The sequence below is a fragment of the Aquila chrysaetos genome, chromosome 4 (genome assembly GCF_900496995.4).
Source record: "Aquila chrysaetos chrysaetos chromosome 4, bAquChr1.4, whole genome shotgun sequence".
In the NCBI taxonomy this organism is placed as follows: Eukaryota; Metazoa; Chordata; class Aves; order Accipitriformes; family Accipitridae; genus Aquila; species Aquila chrysaetos.
In genome coordinates this window covers 25,273,347-25,294,176 of record NC_044007.1, presented here as the reverse complement: position 1 = coordinate 25,294,176, position 20,830 = coordinate 25,273,347, and the positions used below count along the sequence as shown (strand labels likewise).

The 20,830-nt window shown below is 40.4% G+C and overlaps 1 protein-coding gene across 7 annotated transcripts in view; it reads left to right on the top strand.

Moving 5' to 3' along the window:
* The window catches only part of CPQ (carboxypeptidase Q), a 166,141-nt gene that overhangs the window by 3,653 nt on the left and 141,658 nt on the right, over window positions 1–20,830 (top strand). For 2 of the 7 annotated variants that reach the window (XM_030012613.2, XM_030012611.2), the window contains one exon: window positions 19,222–19,316. The exons of 2 other annotated variants lie outside the window; for them this stretch is intronic. The gene's annotated coding sequence lies outside the window, so the exon portion shown is untranslated. Of the gene's footprint in view, window positions 1–5,137; window positions 5,159–6,145; window positions 6,166–9,985; window positions 10,006–19,221; window positions 19,317–20,830 lie in introns of those variants that run through there. 3 more of the 7 variants (XM_041123192.1, XM_041123190.1, XM_041123193.1) reach the window with 3 other exon arrangements.

The window sequence follows — 20,830 nt, the reverse complement described above, 5'->3', positions numbered from 1 at the left end:
TAATGCTGTTTTAGAAAAGAAGAATTCCAGTCAAGTTTATCTCCATTTTCTAAGATAAAGTTAAATCAATGTTTTTTGTGTTATAGTGAGAGGAGGTTAATCTCAGGTCACCTCTCATAGACATTTCTTACATCATAGGATATATAAACAACTAAGATTTACTTTAAACTTGCCTGAGTGACCATCCTGCATTCAGTACAACAGTGACGGTTTCCACCAGCTCAGGATTTGACCAAGCCTGTTTTGTGACCCCACAGATGCAGCATCTTGTGCAACTGAGAATTGTTGTCACCCTTGTGAAGCCTGTTTTAGTACTGATGTGAGAAAACAGTTCTGGTTTTAAGTATATGTGTGTTGGGGGTTTTTTTTGCTTTCTTTTTCTCCAGTTGCTGGTTGTGGTGTCTGATCTTTTACTTAAATGTAGTGATAGTACATTTCCTGCTAGAAGTCTCTGTATGAAAGGGAATGAGATCACTCTTCCACCCTCCCACAATTTTTCTAGCTTTCATCTGCTACATGTATATTGATATCCTGTGCCTTTAACTTTTGTGTTAGTTTTTTTCAGAGGCACTTGACTGTGAATTTACATAAGACGAGTGAGTCAAAAGTAATTTTGTGTTTCAAGTAGCCCTGCAAAAGGGGCTTATGTAATATTATGCATGTGCCAATAGACATTTGAGAAAGAAATGTGCTTTTTTGAGGCCTTAAAATGAGATCTGAGCCAATAGACTCTGTTGGGAAAGCATCCACTTTTTTATCTGTAACTTTTGAAGACAGAAGCATAAATTTGATTTATCTGTAATGGTTTCCCTTCTACTCTCCACAGGTTTTGAGATTAGCATTTCTGATCTTGTTGATTTTTACTGTTCTGAATCACAGGGCTCACCTTCTAGTGCTCTCTCTGGTCATGTTCTCCATACAAAACACGAGTGCTCTTCCGTGGCAGACTGTGTAAACACTTCTTGGAGTTTTAGTTTAATGAAATTCTTTATTGCTTTGGAAGCAGAAAGAATTGGAAGTTACTAATTTCTTTAAGATTGATCATATACTGCAGTGGACTATTAATATTTTCTCTTATGACAACTAGATAAGGCAGAAAAGTACATTACTAATCTCAGGTAATGTATTCAGTGCTGCCGAAAAATACACAGAGCAGACAATTTCTACCTCGGTGATGCACTGTGAGATACCCTAGAAGGAAAACAAAGTCAACTTGATTTTAATTACTTCTTCAGTTTGATTGTCTTGAAATAGTTGTTGAGTAAGTAATCTCTAGAGGGTTTTCAGAAGCAAAAAAGTCTCAGGAATAGGCTTGGAAAATTCTGTGCAAGCTCTGAGTTACTGCCCTTGTCTAATTTACCTGCAGCTGCTGCAGAGGCTTCCATCTCAGCCACCCACCTATCCCTTGGTCAGCGATTCTCACCCAGGTAGCAGAGGTGGTGGAAAGAACAGAGCTGTCTGCTCTTCAGGCTGCAGGGACTGCCACAGTCCAATCTTCCTTCAAGTAGTATATACCCATTTTCTTTTGGCAGTAACCTACTGGTACTAATGCTCATGATTAATATCTGCAAACAAAGAATAAATGTTTTTCAGTGGACTGGTTCTCAGAACCACCTTGCTGCCTGAGCATATGGATGAGGTTCTGGTGCAAGTGAATGACAGTTTGGAGGGCAGAGCCACTGTAGCTGGGACCTAGATGGACTTAAGCCACAACTGATCAAAATCTTCTGTTGCCCAGTCCATAGGCTGGTAAAGTACACCTACACTGATTTTAACATACAGTACTACTGCAGCTAAGGTCTGTGATTCATGCTTCATTTTGGACTTAACCTCTTATAGCTGAAGAGAAAACTTGCAGAAAGGGTGGTAGTGAGTTCGAATATCTCCGAGTAACTGAATGTGGACAGATGTGCTTGTTTCCAGCAAGTGATGCTGCCCAAGTCAGCAGATACATCTTGCTTTGCAGTGCTATCTGGTGTACACTATAGTCGTGATTATTGAAAAGGCATGGCATAGCCAAACACAGCATATCCAATACGAGTGGATCATATGGGGCTTTTTGGTAGTTGTCTGATTTTGGACTGTTCTGGCAAATGTGGTGTTGAGACAGGAGAAGGTGGTCAAACTGGAAGAAACTTGGAGACAACAGCTTATGCTGAATGTCAAAACATCTCTTAAAAGTTTTCTGTGCTCGTAGCAGGTGACAACCTGCTGTCTCTAGTCTCACATCTGAATTTTGACTGGGACAATGAATTTTTTGTTTCATTGGAAAAAGAGGGTGTCAGAATAGTATGATTATCTTTCTGTGTTTACATCTGGCAGTAGGTGAGCTGAAAACTCATTCACAAATCTTTTTCCCTAGAGGAAAAGGTATTTCCCAGTGCTAAGTGGTGTTTCTGTTAGCAGTCCTCTCATTGCTCAAAGTAGGTCTGATTTTTTGGCCCAGAATATTGGTTTTGAGTAAAAATAATCCTTTTGACACAACAACATGAGTTATTTTGTGTTTGTAAGCGAACAAGTCTTTATGCTTTCTCTAGTATTTTGGCATGGCTAGAAATGATATTTTTTTTCCCGCACATCATACTCTCCCATCTGACGTTATTTGTGAAACAAATTTATGAAAATTGCTTTATGGTTTAAGCTTTTGGGCTGGAAGAAGCCAATGCGTGGTTTAAGCTTTATTTGAAGAGCTGTCATTATGAATAGTGATATATCCTATGTTTCTTCGATCCAGGTCATATGGCAAGTTTTATTTAAAGTAGAAGCATTAAAAAAACCCATACAAAGTGAATCCTGTTTTGCTGACCCTCACTTTAAGTCAGGAGATGAACCCAGCAGTTAAAAACCACATATGTGTCTATAAAGCATATCTGATGTTTATATGCTTGTTTTTGTTTGTTTGTTTGTTTTTTAAACCAGTGCCATTTTCTTGTGATTATGGTGCAGCCCTCTCAGTTATCTCATCATTGCATTACACACCACACTCTTGTCAGTCCCACTGTCATGCATTTACAGGTCTCAAGGGTTTACCAAAGTCAGAGCAGTTATATTTTGGGGGAGTAGCAGTCAAATTTTCTAATTTTTTTCTATCCTTTCACATGCTGCTGTATCTCCTTTGGCTTTTCCTTATTGTTGTAATGCTGGAAGATATGGCACTTCTCTGTTGCTTCTGTTCTCAGTGCGTTGGTATTAGAATTAAATTTATTCACACAGGAGGGTTCAGGTTGTTCAGCCTGGAGAAGAGAAGGCTCCGGGGAGAGCTTATTGCAGCCTTTCAGTACTTAAAGGGGGCCTACAAGAAAGATGGAGAGAGACTTTTCAGCAGGCCCTGTTGCAACAGGACAAGGGTTAATGGCTTTAAACTAAAAGAGGGTAGATTCAGACTAGGTATAAGGAAGAAATTTTTTATGATGAGGGTGGTGAAACACTGGAACAGGTTGCCTGGAGAGGTGGTAGAGGCCCCATCCCTGGAAACATTCAAGGTCAGGTTGGATGGGGCTCTAAGCAACCTGATCTGGTTGAAGATGTCCCTGCTCATTGCAGGGGAGTTGGACTAGATGACCTTCAAAGGTCTGTTCCAACCCAAACTGTTCTATGATTCTATGAAGACTGTTTTCTGAAAATCCAGAACACGCAGCCTGGTTGAACAGCTTGCAGACAGGAATGGGAGCATGGGAAAGTTCCTTTGAAGAATGTTATATAAAAATAACTATTGGGAACTTATCAGTACGTGAACTGTATATAAAAAACCAGATGCATACTGGATAAATAATAATTAGAGTAGGCATCTGTCTAATGCAACCTCCCAAAATTATCAAAATGAAACATGCTGTCTAACATCTCCTGTCCCTACAGACGAGTGGTATAGGAAGGATGAAAGTCAGCTAATACTAGCTTTTTTTCCTGGAAAACATTTTCAGCTGTGGTGAAGTAACAGCTGGGCTGTTAGCTGCAAGCATCACTGCAACTGTGGGTGGTGGTCTGTGCAAACTCAGCTGCTCTTCTGAAAGCAAAAGGTAACTTTGCTGTAGAAAAAGCCTTAATCTAGGAATTAAATGGGATAGTAAACTTAAGAAATGCAGGCTTCTTGCTGACCTTGCGTGTTCTTCAGGTGTTTATATCTAAGTACTTCGTACTCAACAAGTAGGGCTTGTTGGTAAACATGGAATAAGGGATGTAGGATTAGTGTTGCCTTCAGATTTGTTTCAATGGATAACTGGGAAGTCGTCATCATTGGGGAGCAGGTTTGATACGTAATTCATTGCCCAAAGCACTGTTTATACCCCAGCCTGGCTTTGAAATGGTTTCAAAGAAGAGCTTTCTAAGGAGTGACCCTAATATGGAAATCATGGAAGTGTGGACACATGCGGCGAGACCATCATCCTGAAAGGATCAGCACTTCATTGACAAGTCAAAGATGACTTTTTGGCTGCTTCTGAGTGAAGAAGCAGTTGTAACTTTATGTGAATTCTACCTCATCAAGTGCCCCTGCTAGCAAGCTGATATATGTGATAACATCGAAACCAAGTATAAGCAATCCTCTAATACCAGTTTCATTTTAATTTGGAATTGCATTTAATTCATGAAAAGACTGACATTTGCAACATCTGGATTCTCTGAAGGAGGCAGAGGCTCCATTTTTTCCTCATACTAGTAACACCAGAGCCACACATGTTAAATAGTCTCTCTACTCATGCTATGGATAAAGCCCTATGAATTTTATGCAATTATGACAAGGCAAATGTGAGGGTTTGAAAAATCACCATTTATAGCTAAATCAAAATAAAGTGCTCTAAGTGGGTTGTTCCTGCAAGCTTTTGTCTCCTTAATGATTGGTCTTGTGACTAGAAACGCTTAAAAGCAGCGTTCCTAAAGCTGTGCTTGCAGAGGGCTGCTTAGCAGGTAGGATAAAAGCCAGAGGTGTCCTAATACCCAGGGTCCCTGCCCAGTTTGGTAACACTGTATCTAAATAGCAATTTAAAGAGTGTTTAAATAGGTTCACTTTTTATTGTGTTCCAGGTGTAACTCCTCCAGCAGACCCAGAAGGAGCTGCTGGCTGTCACCTGCAATAGCAGAAGGATAGCATGAGCAACTGGGGTCTCGAAATGGAGCTGTGGGCTATCTGGGCTGTGCTTGGCTGTGTGCTTCCCAAGCTCAGGTGCAGTCACTCACCTGGGCCTGGTGAGTTCTTGGCAGTGGTGGTGAGCTGGTTTTCTCAAAGATGGCCAGTGTAAAAACTTCTCTGGAGCTTGGGAGCTGACACCCGCATTGCCTTATACAATCTGAACTGTGCAGAAGTATTTAAGACCTAGGAGAAAACTTCTGGCTGTTTTGTTTCCTCCTGTACTTTCTTAGCATAATTTAATCTCTGTGTATTATTGGTCAGGTGCAGTGTCAGAATCATGTCAATGCAAAGACAGGGAGATATCTTAACATAATATTTGCAGAGAGAGGGTTGATCACATTCTGTCTTTGATAGTGTTGCAGATGTAGGAAAATGTGTGCCGGAAAATGACATATATGTATACCTAGTCAACTTATGTTTGCCAAAGTCAGTATCTTCTCTTGACACTGAAGTACAGTATCAGCTTTTGTAGTGTCACATTCAAGACCCTACTAAGCACCTGGATCAACCAAATGGTACCACAGATAGTTTGGCAGCTAGAACAAAGAACCCGTGAGGACTTTAAATGATAGATCTCTATTTGTTTTTCTAATACCATGAGATTCAAACAATAATTGTGTTGAGAAAAGGGAGTTTCATAGTTCATTAAACTACCTTCCTTCTCACAAATATTTTTTTGCCATTTTGGAAAGCTATCTCCAGTGTAGCTCCTGAATATGTTTTGGCAGTGGTACTTCTTTTATTTATTCTGAAGCTACTGTTGGTATTTGTGCATGTTTGTTCTATGGTATCTCTGCAGGTACAGCTGTGCAAGAATAAGGCATTTATTTTTGCTTGGACAGTTATCTGTATTAACAACAACATCTAAAATCTATTCTATTCTATTCTATTTTGATATTTTTCTAAAGACTTTCCCTGATGAAAAACTTAAAAAAAAAACTGAAACAACTGGAAACTTTCTGGAAACTGTTGGCTTCAGGTCTCTTGAAAAATGCTGATCAAGGCCAATGGCTAATACTCCTGAACCTGAAAACTATACTGTAGGCATATTCTATGCTTAGCTTTATAGATAATTCACTGTGTAAGTGTCTTACTAAATAGAAAACGTAGTTTATAATGCTGTTAGTCCAATGCTACTGCACTCAATTAAATATTTTAATTTGAGCACGTGGGTGGGATTTGAACATATAAATTGCTAATACAGCTACTTTTCCTGGTGTTAATTCTGTGTACTGAGAAGTCAACACAGTCCTCTAAAAGGTGTTTTAGACTCTTGATTCCACTTTGAACATCTGCTCAGGTTTATGTTGTCACTTTTTGGCTGCTTCAGAGACAAGTTTCTTCTGTTTCAGCCATCTGCTTAGAATCGTAATTCATCAAAAGACATTAAGAAATTAGTGTTCATTCAGGTGTCAGTTATTCTTTGGTTCTGAGCAGTGTATTCCTCTCTTTCATGTTAAAAAACCAAAGGACCTGTAGCTGGCAGTAGCAAGATGCATGTTTGAGAACTAAATATTCAAAATGAACTTTAAATTTTGCATTGAGGTACTTTCACGTGAAAATTTTATACATCTGGGCTTCCCTGTCCGTATTTGCCGATGTTCAAATTTTGTCTACACAGAAAATTGTCAATACTTACCTAAGATTCGCTAACCTATAGCAGCTCAGTGTAAGCTATTTCACAGGTTACCTGCATGATGGATCTATGGATCTTCTGAGTCACTGCATGAGAATTCTGGAGAGAAACATGCCAGCTGAGTTAGTGTGTGAACAACAATAGAGAACAGACATTTTCAGATATTTATTACTAGTATACCAGATACAGTAATTGTTTACATTTATAGCTGTTTTGCTATGCTCTATTAAAAAAATACCAACACAACTTAAACACATCTTTAAAAATTCACTTTTGGAAGTAGAATTGCATGGCTCAGAAAAATAGGAATTGTCTTACCCAGACTCACTGGTGTCAGCATTTGTCACTGCTCTCTCTATATAATTGGTGTGTTTACTCTTTGGTATGTTCTTTGGGTGGTTTTTTTGTTGTTGTTTTTGTTTTGTTTTTTTTTTTTCCACTTCAATTTCCTGTTGACTTTTTGTAATATGACCATTTGCTTCACTGCAGTGAGCTTTTGACTGGCTCGTCTTGGTAGTGTCAGGAGAAAGGGGCTGAGTGGTCATGCTAATTGAAATGTCTTTCATGTGCAACTGAATCACTTGGAGGTGTCACTTCTGGGTCCCTCCTCTTCCACTTGTTTGTCCATTTTGTATGTCTGTAGTTGTAAGGCCCTAAAGGCATGTTTGTCTCTGTGCAGTGGGTAGCACTATGGACCCTGATCTTGACTGGGACTGTTGAATGCCATTTGAAATAAAAAAAAATTAATACTGATAGATGTCGGCTGCCATAACTGACTTTTTTTGTTCTCTGGTAGCAAAATTGTTTGATAATTTTTTGTCTCTAAAATGGCAATAAAAAGTAATTAGAAGTTAAATACAGAATCAGAACCACGTTATGCACGGTAGCTGTAGTACTCCATGATCAAATGTGTGCTGCAATGGAGAGTAGCTTTGATGAAGAAATGTTGTTGGAGCTTTCCTCAACATCAGAAAGAGGTCTGGTTTTGCTAATTTATTTCTCAAAATTGGCTGAAAACCAGTTTTCTATCAAGCTCTTTAAGTAAAGGGTATTCATCTTGTTTACAGCCTGTTCTTTGCCTTGTTTCTTTACATTTAAACTTTTTAAGCTTGCTTTTCTTTGTATGTTGCAGTGCAGTCTGTGGTGGGATGGTGGCCCCAATTGTACATTGCCACTGAACTATAGCAGTTTGTTTCTGATGTTGATATGTGGGAATACAGCATGATATTTGAGTACCAGTATTATGCCCTAGTGAACATGATGAAATCGTAAATGACATACTTCATAACATACCTCATTGAAATTAATATCCTTTCCCACCCTTAATATAAGTAAAGAAATGTGTGCATCATAAAGATCATTTTTCTGTCAATTGTAATGAGAAATCTTCATGCTGTGCCTTTTTCATATAGTTGTATTTACAAATTCATCTTTTGTTGCTTTGGAAAGGGAAGGCACGGTGGGCATATCCTAGAGTAAGGAGGCAAAAGACTAGAATATCAGTTTTCTTAACAAATCTAGCAATATGTTCACCAGATTTCTCAGCTTCACAAAACCACTTGAATGTTGTTACTATAGCAGGAGGAGGAACATACCTTTTCTTGTGACTGTAGAGAAAGACTGTATGAACAAACTAACTAATAAAGATGTTCAGAAAAGTTACAGTTATTTTAATCTGGAAATTTTATTTATTAATATTCTTAAATATCTCATCATATTCGGCAATGTTGAATAATGATTGACTTAATTTGGGATTGTGGTGCTACTTAGAGTCCGTAAAATGAGATTGTAGGTATATGGAGTAAAATAGCTAAAATGGTTGGATACTTTTGAAAATGTTGGTCTTGCCTTTTTTTGCTCTTTTTCTTTAAATTGTTTAATAATGTGCCTAACTTTTCTCTGAACTTGTTGACTTAAAATGAAAAATTTTGTTCCATATACAAAGCAAAAAATGCTTTGTAGGTGTGTGGTCATAGAGGAATATTATTCTTGTCATGTATGGAATCGCTAAGAATTTAACTTAAGAGTTTATAATTCTAGAGTGGTATATAATGTATGTAGGTGAGATTATCATCCGGCGTAATTTTTGTTAAGGCCAGACAGGTTGCTTCATCAGAAAACTTGGCCTGTTGCACTCCATTACATAATTAGTAACTAAGGTTGCTTATTTTGGTGGTTCATTTTGGCAAATATCCCGACCCTTAGTAGTCTATAGTCACCTTTAAAACTGAGATTTAATCGCTGGAAGGAGATACTCAAAGTATTTGTATTTTCTGGCCAAAATCTGGAGCAACTTAAAACATACGTGTTCTGTAGGACTGAACAGCCTTCTGCTGGAATGCTGCTTGGAGGAGCACCAGAAGTGCCTGCGAGCGCCAGATAGCAATTTGATTCCTTTTGGCTTTCATAGGGGTGGCAGACCAACTTGTGACAGTAACAGCCCTGCACTGACTGTCGTTAATGGAACTTGGTTTGCTCCTATTACAATGTCTGTCCATCAACTTTAGCAGTTTTGCTTTCTAGAGATATAGATTGATCACTTGCTCATAGCTCATACCTTCTGTTTTAGGCTTTCCCCTGGTATGAAGATAGGTTTCATCCTTTGGCTGGATACAGTCTGCTAGTCTTTCAATAAAAACTTGGAAAGAAAATATTTAGCATCAGAGTTGTGGGAATAATTTAACTAAATACAGGATATAAGTTGTCTTGTTGAATGTGTTTTAAAAAAGAAACTTAGTTTAGCATTTTGACAGATGTTTAAGTATGGAGCCTTGCTGGCAATTCTTGTCTTTGCTGCCCCTTAGTTGGTGGCGTCTTGTTTCTCTCTCTTGGGTACTTCATTCTTTTCCATAGCCTAATTCATGTCCTCAGATAAGAAAATACAGAAAATACAGAAGAGGTTGTAAGAGAAGATTTCTGTGGTTATATTGCCTCAATAAAAAGGGAATGCTTTTCTCCTGTAGGAAAGGCTGAAAGAAAAATACGCAGTTCTGTGTCTCAATTATATATGAATTTTGTGAAAAGATACAAGATATGTGTCTATCCCAAGGGCCTTTACAATCAAGAAAGGTTTCCTAAATTAGTAAGAGGCCACTAATGTTTTGTCTCAGAATGGGTGTCTGTGAATACTTTTTTCATAAGCCAGTCTTTCTGTGTCTGAAGGCAACCTGTCTTGTTTTTTACACTAGAGCAATAGTTGCGGACTTTAAGGAATTGTCACCAAAGTTGAGCATCAAAATACCAGGTAATATAATTGCAGCTCTATTTTGTTATGTTTTGATTTAATTGTCCAAAATCATCTTTCCCACCCTCCTCCCCAGTTGTCTTTCAATGCCATCAGCTGGCATTAGCTGTGTACTTTGGCATTCATTGTAATATGAAAAACATTGTGTATTTCGGTGTCATTGTTTCCTAACTGCCTTCCTTTCATTAAGTATTTCTGTTCTATTCAGTTGTTCTCATCTAAAAATCCCACTGAATTCCTGTCTTTTGCCTCTGAAAAAATAATGCGCTCCCTTTTGAGAACTGTTTGCATTTTGAATGCTCGTTAAGAATAATATCAGCTGCTATGTGGCCTAAGCATTGTTTGGTGGTTATATTGTCTTTTTTAATTTTTTTTTTTTTAAACTGAATTTTTGTCTTGTTTATCACTGCTTCTTAGGGAGGTAGCAGACTGATAATTTCTGTAGCTTTGCTGATACAGTACTCTGCACATGGATTACAGTGTGGTTCTTCAGGATTACTGCCATCCGTTTTAGCAGCAGCTAGTGAATAAGATTATATCAAGGTAGCCTGTTACTATTCTGAGGCTTGCAGGTGAAGAAAGAGTTAAGTATCGTTCCCTTTACTGCTTCCTTCCTCTGTTAAGCTGTAGTACTTCCACCATACGCAGTATAAATGGGGTATGAACTTTTTCTTTTGCCAAATGGGGAGCTATGACTGCAGTGTCTCTTGGCACATTTGTAGTTTCTCTGTTTTAATCCTTAGCCTTCTTTAAACATTTCACTTCCTATTCTGTCCACATAAGTCAGTATCACTACCTGGGCATATATGGTCATACACTACTAGGTCGCACTTATCTTTTCAAGGATTTCAGGACATATCTTGAGTTGTAGCAAATCAAGGTAGTTCTTCTGAAGTGGATAAAGGTAAAACTACTCATGATTTGGTGTTTCCTTTGGAGTTTTAGACTTAAGATTTCGTAGTGTATTCAAAGTCTTGTATCCATATTGTGTTGTACCTTTCCTTTTCTTAGCTTTGGATGTAAAAAGGCTCATTTTAAGGACTTTGTAATATAAATGTAACTTTGACTGTGAGTGTTCCCAAAGCCAAGATTTTCCAACTGATTAAATGTTCTCCAAGATGAGGAATCTTGACAATTCTGGAAAAGCAGTCTTTGAGGAATGTCTGCTTTTTTACTTCACTCTTCACGATCATAAAGCTTCTCCCCTCTTATCTTTCTAAGTGGTGGAAGAACTCTATGACTTATTTTTAGGCAGAAATTTCCTCCTCATTTTTCAAGTCCACCTAGCCTTCCAGCCATCCTACTCCACAGCTGTCACAACAAACTTTCTTTCAGATGCTATTAAATGTATCAGACATCACTCGGCAGTACGTGAGTTTGTTACCCTGGGGCATTTCAGTCCATTCTCATGTTATCAAAACCACTGTGTGATTTCAAGGTTTCCTACATTCCTTGGAGGAAAATCAAATGGTACATGGTTAGAAAACTGATAGATACTCTGCAGATTTAGCAGATCTCTAGCAATTAAGTGGTTAATATCCTCAATTTATTGTTTTCTTTCCTCATTTCCCATAACCATGACTCTTGTGAACTCTCTGTATCCTTTTGTCTGTATTTTCAACTGGGATTTTGGGAAAACTTTGCCACACTGGAGAAGAAGCATTGCTCTGGCTTTGTTTATCCTATTTCTGTTCCCTCTGCTCCTCTTTCAGTTATCTGTTTGCTGTAGAGAGTGTTCTCATCTGAGAGGTTTTTTTTATCCTCTTTCTCTCATTGTTTTCCATCTGTTACATTTAAGTAATTTGTATTGTAATAATTTTAATGGTGGTAAGACCAGTTAGCCTGGTTACAGATTGAGTGTGCTGAAGCTCTTTTATATAAGGGCACCATAAAAGATGAAGATCCCAGTGATCTTGCCCTTTAGCGTCAAAGACAGTAGTTAGTTAGCAACAGACAAATGGATCAGACAATAGGTGGAAGCATCCTTAAAGTAGCTACTTAGCTACTATTAAACATATCTTCTTATGGGACTGTCTGCACTACCAACTAGCATTGTGCTGTACATTTCATTCTCTTTCATACTCATTGGAGCTGAAAAAGACTTACTTCTTGCCTTTAATTTCTCTTTTTCTTCTGCATACCTAGCACCTTTCTCCCTTGATTTTTTTAAATCCTTTCAGCTTGTGTTTATGCCTTCCTTTCATATTCTGAATCACAGATTTAGGTTGGAGAGCATCTTCTGAGCTCATCTAGTCCAAACCTTCTGTTTAAGCAGGGTCAGCTGCAGCAGGTTGCCCAGGCCCACGCACAGTCAGGTTTGGAATATCTCCCCCTATGGACACTTCACAACCTCTCTGGGCAAGCTGTTACAGTGTTTGACGACCCTCACAGTAAAAAAGTGCAATCTTGTGTTCAGATGGAATTTCATATGTTTCAGTTTGTGCCCATTGCCTCTAGTTCTGTTGGTGGGCACCATTGAAAAGAGCCTGGCTCTGTCATCTTCCTTCCCTCCCATCAGGTATTTATACCCATTGATGAAACCCCTCCTGGGTCTTGTCTTCTGCTGGCTTTGAACAGTCCCAGCTCTCTCAGCCTCCTCTCGTAGGATAGATACTCCAGTCCCTTAATCATCTTCATGGCCCTTTGTTGGACTCTCTCCAGTATGTTCATGTCTCTCTTGTACTGGGGAGCCCAGAAATGGACAAATACTCTAGGTGTGGCCTCACCAGAGCTGAGTAGAGGGGAAGGATCACCTCTTTCTCGCTGCTGGCAGCACTTCTCCTAATGTGCAGCCCACCAGGCTGTTGGTCTTTGCCATGAGGTTGCATTGCTGACTCATGCTCAGCTTGTCCCCCAGGACTCCACGGCATTTCTCTGCCAAGCTGCTTTCCAGATGGATGGCCCCAGCTTGTCTTGGTGCATGGGGGTTAGTCCTCCCCAAATACAGGACTTTTTCATTTCCTGAAAATGGAACATAAGGTTCCTGCCTGCCTATTTCTCCATTCACTCTGAGTGGCAGGACAACCATCGTGTACATTAGCCACTCCTCCTAACTTCCTATCATCTGCAAGTCTGTTGAGGCTGTATTCTGTTCAAGCATCCAGATCATTAATGGAGATGTTGAAGAGTACCGGACCAAGTATTGACTTCTAGGAGATACCACTAGTTAACTCGCCACCAGCTAGATGCTGTATGAATAATGAAAACCCTCTGAGCTTGGTTGTTCAGCTGGTTTTCAGTCCACCTCACTGTCTGCTCATCCAGCCCATACTTCATCAGCTTCCCTAAGACCTTATGGGAGACAGTGTCAAATGTCTTACTAATGTCAAGGCAAACAACATCCACTGCTCTCCCCTCAACTACCAAGCCAGTAATTTGTCCTAGAAGGCTGTCAGGTTGATCAAGCATGATTTCCCCATGGTAAATCCATGCTAACTATTCTGAGTCACTGTCTTGTCCTTCATATGTTTGAAAATAATTTCCAGGAGGATTTTCTCCTGTTACCTTGCCAGGGATTGAGGTGAGGCTGACTGGCCTGTAATTCCCTACTCTTACTTCTTGCAATTCTTGAAGATAGGACTGACATGACCTTTCAAAGATAATTGAGAGTGGTCTCACAATGACATCAGCCAGCTCTCTCAGCATTTGTGGGTGCAACCCATCAGGCCCCATGGATTTACGTATGTCTAGTTTGTTTAAGTGCTGGCTAACCTGGTCTTCCTCCACTGGGGGTGTGTCTTCCTTGCTCCAGATTTTCCCTTTGAAATGTTCTGCTAGGATTTTGCAAGAAGAAATCTCTTTCTTCTATGGACTATGTTCAGACCAAATCCTTCCTTCTGTATATGGATCCAGGTACTGCCATGGCTGGATGCCCCCTATCCACTTCACCTGAAGCTAAAAGAACTGGAACTGTTCTACATTACTGCCTTTTAGCTTTGTACTCATTTTGGACCACAGAGTTTCCATGGTCCTTAAGTGTAGTCTTTCATCCTGGGAAGTTGAGAGCCTGCATAACCCTTTAAGCTGGAGATGATTAAGCCCTGAGCCCTGCTGAAGTTTCTGAAGAGACCAAATTCATCTGACATAAACATGCAGTGTCTAATATGTGAATGGCTTTCAGTTCTACTCAAAATGGGAAGAGGAGCAATGGTGACTCCCACTTTCTTGCTTGTTATGTCAGTGATTAGAAGTCCCTTTCAAGAAGTGAAAGGTAGGGATTGTCGGTTTTATATGGTATTGAGAGCTTCACTTTTTAGGAGAATACCCTAACCATGAGGCTGCAGGTAAGGCTGGCACCAGGACCATTCTGTGTCCTTTCCATGCATGGAAGATTTACAGGGTCAGAGAAATAAAGTAGTGGGATTGTAACCCTCTAATGAGCATCCTTGCTTCCTGGAAGGGCAAGGGCAATCCCAGATTCTTATCCCTAGTTTAGAAAACGGTTATTTTGTATTAAAGAGACGTGGAATGAGATGCATTAATAGGACTGGGAGAAAAGACTGTACTTCCTGAAAGTGTGTTTTCTTCTCATCTCGTTTTGCTCTAAACTTCTACTGAAGAAATTCAGTGAATAAATAAATGCATTGAACAATTGTGACTGTCTTTCTTTTTTAATTCAGCTGGCACTGTGGTGTTCATTTGCTGAGTCTAAGTAGTGAGATGTGCAAAAATCAGTAGTCTCTTTTCCCAGGTGATTCACTGGGGTGATAAACTTAATGTTGCAGAGACTGGGACAACAGATGTGCTGTTCTTTCCCTGAATTAGCAGTGGAGTGATTCCTGTATTGGAGTCCAAGTGAGTATTACATTATTTTACCTAGCACGGAATTATTTCTGAACGGTGCTAGCTTTTGGACACATTATGCTGGACTATTCAAGGAAAGCACAATAAATTACATTCCCATTCTTGTGTCCTTGCTCAGGGTTTGAATTCAGTTACACTCCTTTTACAATGCAGTGACAGGTAGTGAAACGTTGTACGTGGCAGGAGTATGTTACATCCACAAAAGCTGTGGAGACATCTCTGTTCTCAGTGTTCAGTGGGAAATTCCTGGAAAAAGTGTGGCTTTTAAATGCAGCTCCTCTGGGGCAGCCTTTGGAGTGAGGATGCTGCTGGTTTTGAATGTGGCCAGAAAGAGCAAAGGCAGCATTTCTTAGTTAAGGGAAACGTGATAACTGTGGTTTCATTTCTCCATTGAAAAAATGCACGAAGTTGGTAGCTGGGGGCTATGGCCAATGCTGATTAAACAATCCCCCTGTGTTTTCTGTTTAACAACTAAATGTATCAGCTTTGGTAGATTTTACAAACCCTTAAACAAACAAAACCCCAAACTAAGTTTTTGAAACTAACTCTACAAAGTTGTTGTCTTCCTCCACTCAGCAAGAATTTATCTTATGGCAGAAATCAGATTATCTTGCTTGCTTCTTTGTGGATGATGATCTTGGCAAAAATCAGGGAATGTGTATGGTCATCCTGAGAAAATTACTGATGTCTCTAGCAGAGGATGTCTATAAGCATGTAATTAACTGGTCCAAAGGGAAGGAACATGGGGAAAGTACAGAGCGTAGCAATAAAAATACACCAATACCCTCTGTATAGTATAACCACAAATAAACAGTAACTGAGACTATAAAAGACATTTTGCATTTCTCTGTTGGTGTCCTGAGATAACCCGAGTCTTCTGCTCCTGGTTGTGTAAGACCTTTGCCCTGTCTGTCTTGCAGAGAGGGAGGAAATCTGTGTGATAGATTTATCATTCATAGATGAAATCACAGATTATTTTTGTTGTTCTTTTGGGCAAATGACACTTCACTGTGAAGAATTTATTACTGCCTTGATCTCAAGTTTAGGGGACATTTGAAGAGTTAAGGAGAATAGCTTAATATTCTTCTATTGCTAAAGCTATTGTTTAACTTGCTGTTTATGAAAAGACCCATAAAGACCTATGCAAGGCTGGCAATTTGTGCTGGTTATCATATGAGCTAGGCTTGGTGACTCCAAAAAGTTTGTGTGTGTGGTTTTTTGGGGGGGTTGGTTTTTTTGTCTTTTGGTGGTTAATGGATCCTAGAAATGTGGTTTAATCCTTTCACTCTTTCTGTGTCTTAATTCTGCATTGCACAGCCGGTGTTTCAGATGGCATCTTATGAATGCATGCCTGGTGGGTCATCCTCCCTTCTTGGTAGCTGATCAGACAGCTCTTACAAAAATGTTGTGGGTTGTCTCTTCTGTTTCCATTGATGAATACGTGCTTCTAAGTGCCTGTACACTAATATACACAATGTCAGGAATAAATATGAGGAGTTAGAGATCTGTGTGCAGTTGCAGGGCTGTGATCTTGTTGGGACCATGGAGCTGTGGAGGGATAGCTCACATGACTGGATTGCTGCAATGAATGGGTATATGCTCTTTAGGAAGGACAGGCTGGGAAGAAAAGGAGGTGGAATTGCCCTTTATGTGAGAGGACAGCTGGAGTGCTTGGAGTTCTGCCTGGGGATGGATGATGAGCCAACTGAGAGCTTATGCATAAGGATTAAAGAGCAGACCAATACGGGTGATGTTGTAGTAGCTGTCTGCTGTAGGCTACCTGATCAGCAAAAACAAGTAGATGAGGCCTTGACAGCTGAAAGTAGCTTCTCATTCACAGGCCCGGATGCTCGTGGTGGTCTTTAACCATCCCATTATCTTCTGGAGGGTCAGCACAGCAGGTTATAAGCAATCCAGGAGGTTCCTGACACAGGTAATAGAGAAGCGAGCAAGGAAAGGTACTCTGCTGGACCTCATACAAGCAAGGGAGGGCTGGTTGTGGTATGATGGTCAAAAGCAGCCTTGGCTGCAGTGACTGTGACATAATGGAGTTCAGGATCCTAAGAGCAGGGCAAAAAGCAAGACCACAGCGCTGGACTTCAGGAAAGAAGACTTCGACGTCTTCAAAGATCTGCTTGATAAAAGTCCTGTGGGATAAGGCCCTGAAAGAGGGAAGAGGATCCCAAGAAAGCTTGTTAATATTCAAGCATCACCTACTCCAAGCTCAAGAACAGTCCATCTCAACAAGCAGGAGGACAAGCAAAGATGCCAGGAGGCCTGCATGGATGAATGAGGAGCTCCTGGCAGAATGCAGACATAAAAAGGAAGTGTACAGAAGGTGGAAGCAGGGACAGGTGACCGCGGAGGAATACAGAGATGCTGTGTGAGCAGGCAGGGATATGGGTTTAGGAAAGCCAAAGCCCACCTGGAGCTGAATCTGACAAGGAATGTGAAGGGCAACAAGACGGCCTTCCATAAGGACATAAGCAGCAAATGAGAGACTAGGGGAAAGGTGGGCCTGCTGCTGAATGGGGCAGGGGAGCTGATGATGACACAAGACATGGAAAAAGTTGGGGAACTGAATACCTTCTTCATGTCAGTTTTTATTAGTATGACCAGCGTTCAGAAATCCCAGGTCCTGGAGACCAGGGGGAAAGTTTGGAACAAGGAAGTGTTACCCTTGGTGAAGAGGGTCAGGTCAGGGAATACTTAAGAAAACTAGATATCCATAGGTCCATGGGCCTTGGTGGAATGCACCCACGAGTGCTGGGGGAGCTGGCTGATGTCATTGCAAGACCATTCTCGATAGTCTTTGGAAGATCATGGCAATCAGCAGAGGTACCTGAGGACCGGAAGAGAGAAAACATCATGCCTATCTTCAAAAAGCACGGGAAGGAGGACCCAGAGAACTACAGGCTGGGCAGCCTCACCTCAATCATGAAGATACAGAACAACTCATCCTGGAAATAATTTCCAGGCACAGGAAGGACAAGATGGTGACTGGGAGTAGTCAGCATGGGTTTACCAAGGGGGAGGTCATGCTTGACCAACCTGATAAACTTCTATGATGAAATGCCTGGCTTAGTAAATGAGGGGAGAACAATGGATATTGTCTACCTTGACATTAGTAAGGCTTTTGACACTGTCTCCCATAAGATCTTGGAGAAGGTGATGAAGTATGGGCTGGATGAGCAGACAGTGAAGTGGATTGAAAACTGGCTCAACAACCGAGCTGAGAGGGTTGTGATTATTGGCACGAAGTCTGGTTGGCAGCCAGTAACTAGAGGTGTCCTCCAGAAGCCAATATTTGGTCCAGTACTCTTCAACGTCTTCTTTAATGATCTGGATGCTTGGACAGAGGGCACCCCCAGCAAGTTTGCAGACGATACAAAGTTAGGAAGAGTGGCTGGTACAGCAGATGGTTTTGCTGACATTCAGAGGGATGTCAACAGGCTGGAAAAATGAGCTGACAGGAGCCTCATGAAGTTCAACAAGGGGAGGTGAAAAGTCCTGCACCTGATGAGGAACAACCCCATGCACCAAGACACTCTGGGGGCTGCCCAGCTAGAAAGCAGCTTTGCAGAAAAGGATCTGGGTGTCCCAGTGGGTACAAAGTTGAACGAGCTGGCAGTATACTTTTGTAGCAAAGGCCTACAGCCTGGTGGACTGCATTAGGAGGAATGTTGCAAGCAGTTTGAGAGACGTGATGCTTCCTCTCTGCTCAGCTGTGGTGAGGCCACACGTGGAGTGTTGTGTCCAGTTCTGGGCTCCCCAGTATAAGAGAGAGATGGTTAGAGATGGTTAAGGGATTGGAGCATCTTCCATATGAGGAGTGGCTGAGGGAGCTGGGACTGTTGAGCCCAGAGAAGAGAAGGCTCAGAGGGATCTCATCAGTGGGTATAAATACCGAATGGGAGGGTACAAAGAGGATGGAACCAGGCTCTTTACGGTGATGCCCAGTGACAAGATCAGAGGCAGTGGGCACAAACTGAAACACAGGAGGTTCTGTCTGAACATCAGGAAACATTTTTTACAGTGGTGGTGACTGAGCACTGGTACAGGTTGCCCAGAGAGGTTGTGGAGTCTCCCTCCTTGGAGACATTCAAAAGCCATGTGGACATGGTCTGGGCAGCCTGCTCTAGATGGCTCTGCTTGAGCAGGGGGGCTGGACAAGATGAGTTCCAGAGGCTTATTTTTATTTATTTATTTTTAGCAAATGCTGGAAAATGGTCCAGAATGAACATCTTGACAAAATGAGTTCATCTATTTGTGGTTCATTGTAACAAACATAAGTGGAAAGGTGGTTTCTTAGCTTAGATCATTCAGAATGGAGCTTGCAGAAGCTTCAAATACAACTGTGGTATGTGCTCCCAGAGGCACAAAACTGGTGTAACCTCACCTTTACTCTTTCAGGAATTGGCTCAACTGCTGGTTTGCTGTGTGGCATCTGGTGGTGGGAGTTAATTCAGGAATATCCTGCATTCAGTGTTCTGTGGTGGTCAGATGAGGTAGATACTCTGGTCCCTTCTGGCATTATGATTTAAAAAGCTATTTGGTTATTGTGAAATTTGCCTGCTCCATAAAATGACTGAGAATTAATGCTCAATTAAAGGTCCTGTAGTGTGCAATTTTCTGAAAATAAAGGAGGATTTTTTTGTATTTTGCATGTGAATATCATGTGTGGATATAATGTATACAAATACACGTGTGTATACACACACACACATACTCATATCCTCCCCCCTACCTTTGTACTGGCTCTCTTTATGCATATAACATCATGAACCAAAAATGCAAGATAAGTATATTGTCATGATTCCTCAGGTCAGTGATTATAAAATGAAGAGTATAACTCTCCAGAAATACTGAATAAATACAAACAGGGAAGAAGGGTAATGTGGAAATCTTAACAGCAAAAGCTTTTAGTAATATTTCTGCCATGCAGGTCTGATTTACCCATATTTTATCCCTATTAGCCAACTAATTAGTCCTTTGCTATTTGTAGAACAATTGTTATTTTGTAGAGTAGAGGCTAACATTTGCCTTTAGTGTTACTGGTTTTTAAGGCAAATTACATTTTTTTTCAAAAATACTGATATTCCCATGAAAGTCCATGGCAAAAAGTGCTGAATCAAAATCTTTTTGGCCTAGTAGTAATTGCCCCTTCACTTGGCTGTGACTAATTACTATTTTTTTAAGTCTCATAATAGCTGCAGCTGTAGAGCTGATTTAAAGGCCTTATTTCTTATTGCCAATTTTTATCATTCAGATTGCAGCCTGATTTGAATTAAAAGGAAAATGAAACAATTACATTTCCTTTAGTGTGTATCAATAAAGACCTTTATATTTTGGGTTTGGATAATCATAATTCCTATATTATAAGAGCTTTGCAACTACTTCAACTGATTCCAGAGGTTTTTTTTGTCAGTTCAGTTAATAGTACGGACAAACTGTTGCTTTTATGGGACTGAAAATTTGCAAGATCTTAAAAATGAGAACTTTTAATGCTGAGTTGGATAAACTATTAAGCGTTAACAAAGATAACTCTTGATATTCAACACAGGATCAGCACCCCTGGCACTGCATCTCTCTACAGTGCTGGTGAAGTCAGGCCTTAAAAGATACACCAGTTAATGAGAAATTGCGTTTCTCTGGTAGTCACAGATTTATGCAGTGAAGAAATTCATACTTCCTTCCTGGGGGCATTGGATCTAAATTGCTCTGACATCTTTCTTGTGCAATAGAAAGTGCCTTCCTGATTATGAAGATAGAGATTAAAAAGCACATTTATTCATGAATGGTTTAAGAAATGTTTTCATCCAGGTATTTTGTGTGAAGACATGTGATTTGGCACTTCTGGCAAATTCTGCTCCTAACAGAAAGGAGAGGTAAAGCGCCTCCTGGACGGGAGCAGCCCTGGGTTTTGATTCAGTGAAGGATGTGATTATTTAAATAATGCAGCATTCCAAGGATGTTTCTGAAGACCACAACAAAGATTATGTCCAGTGGTCTAAGTATCTTT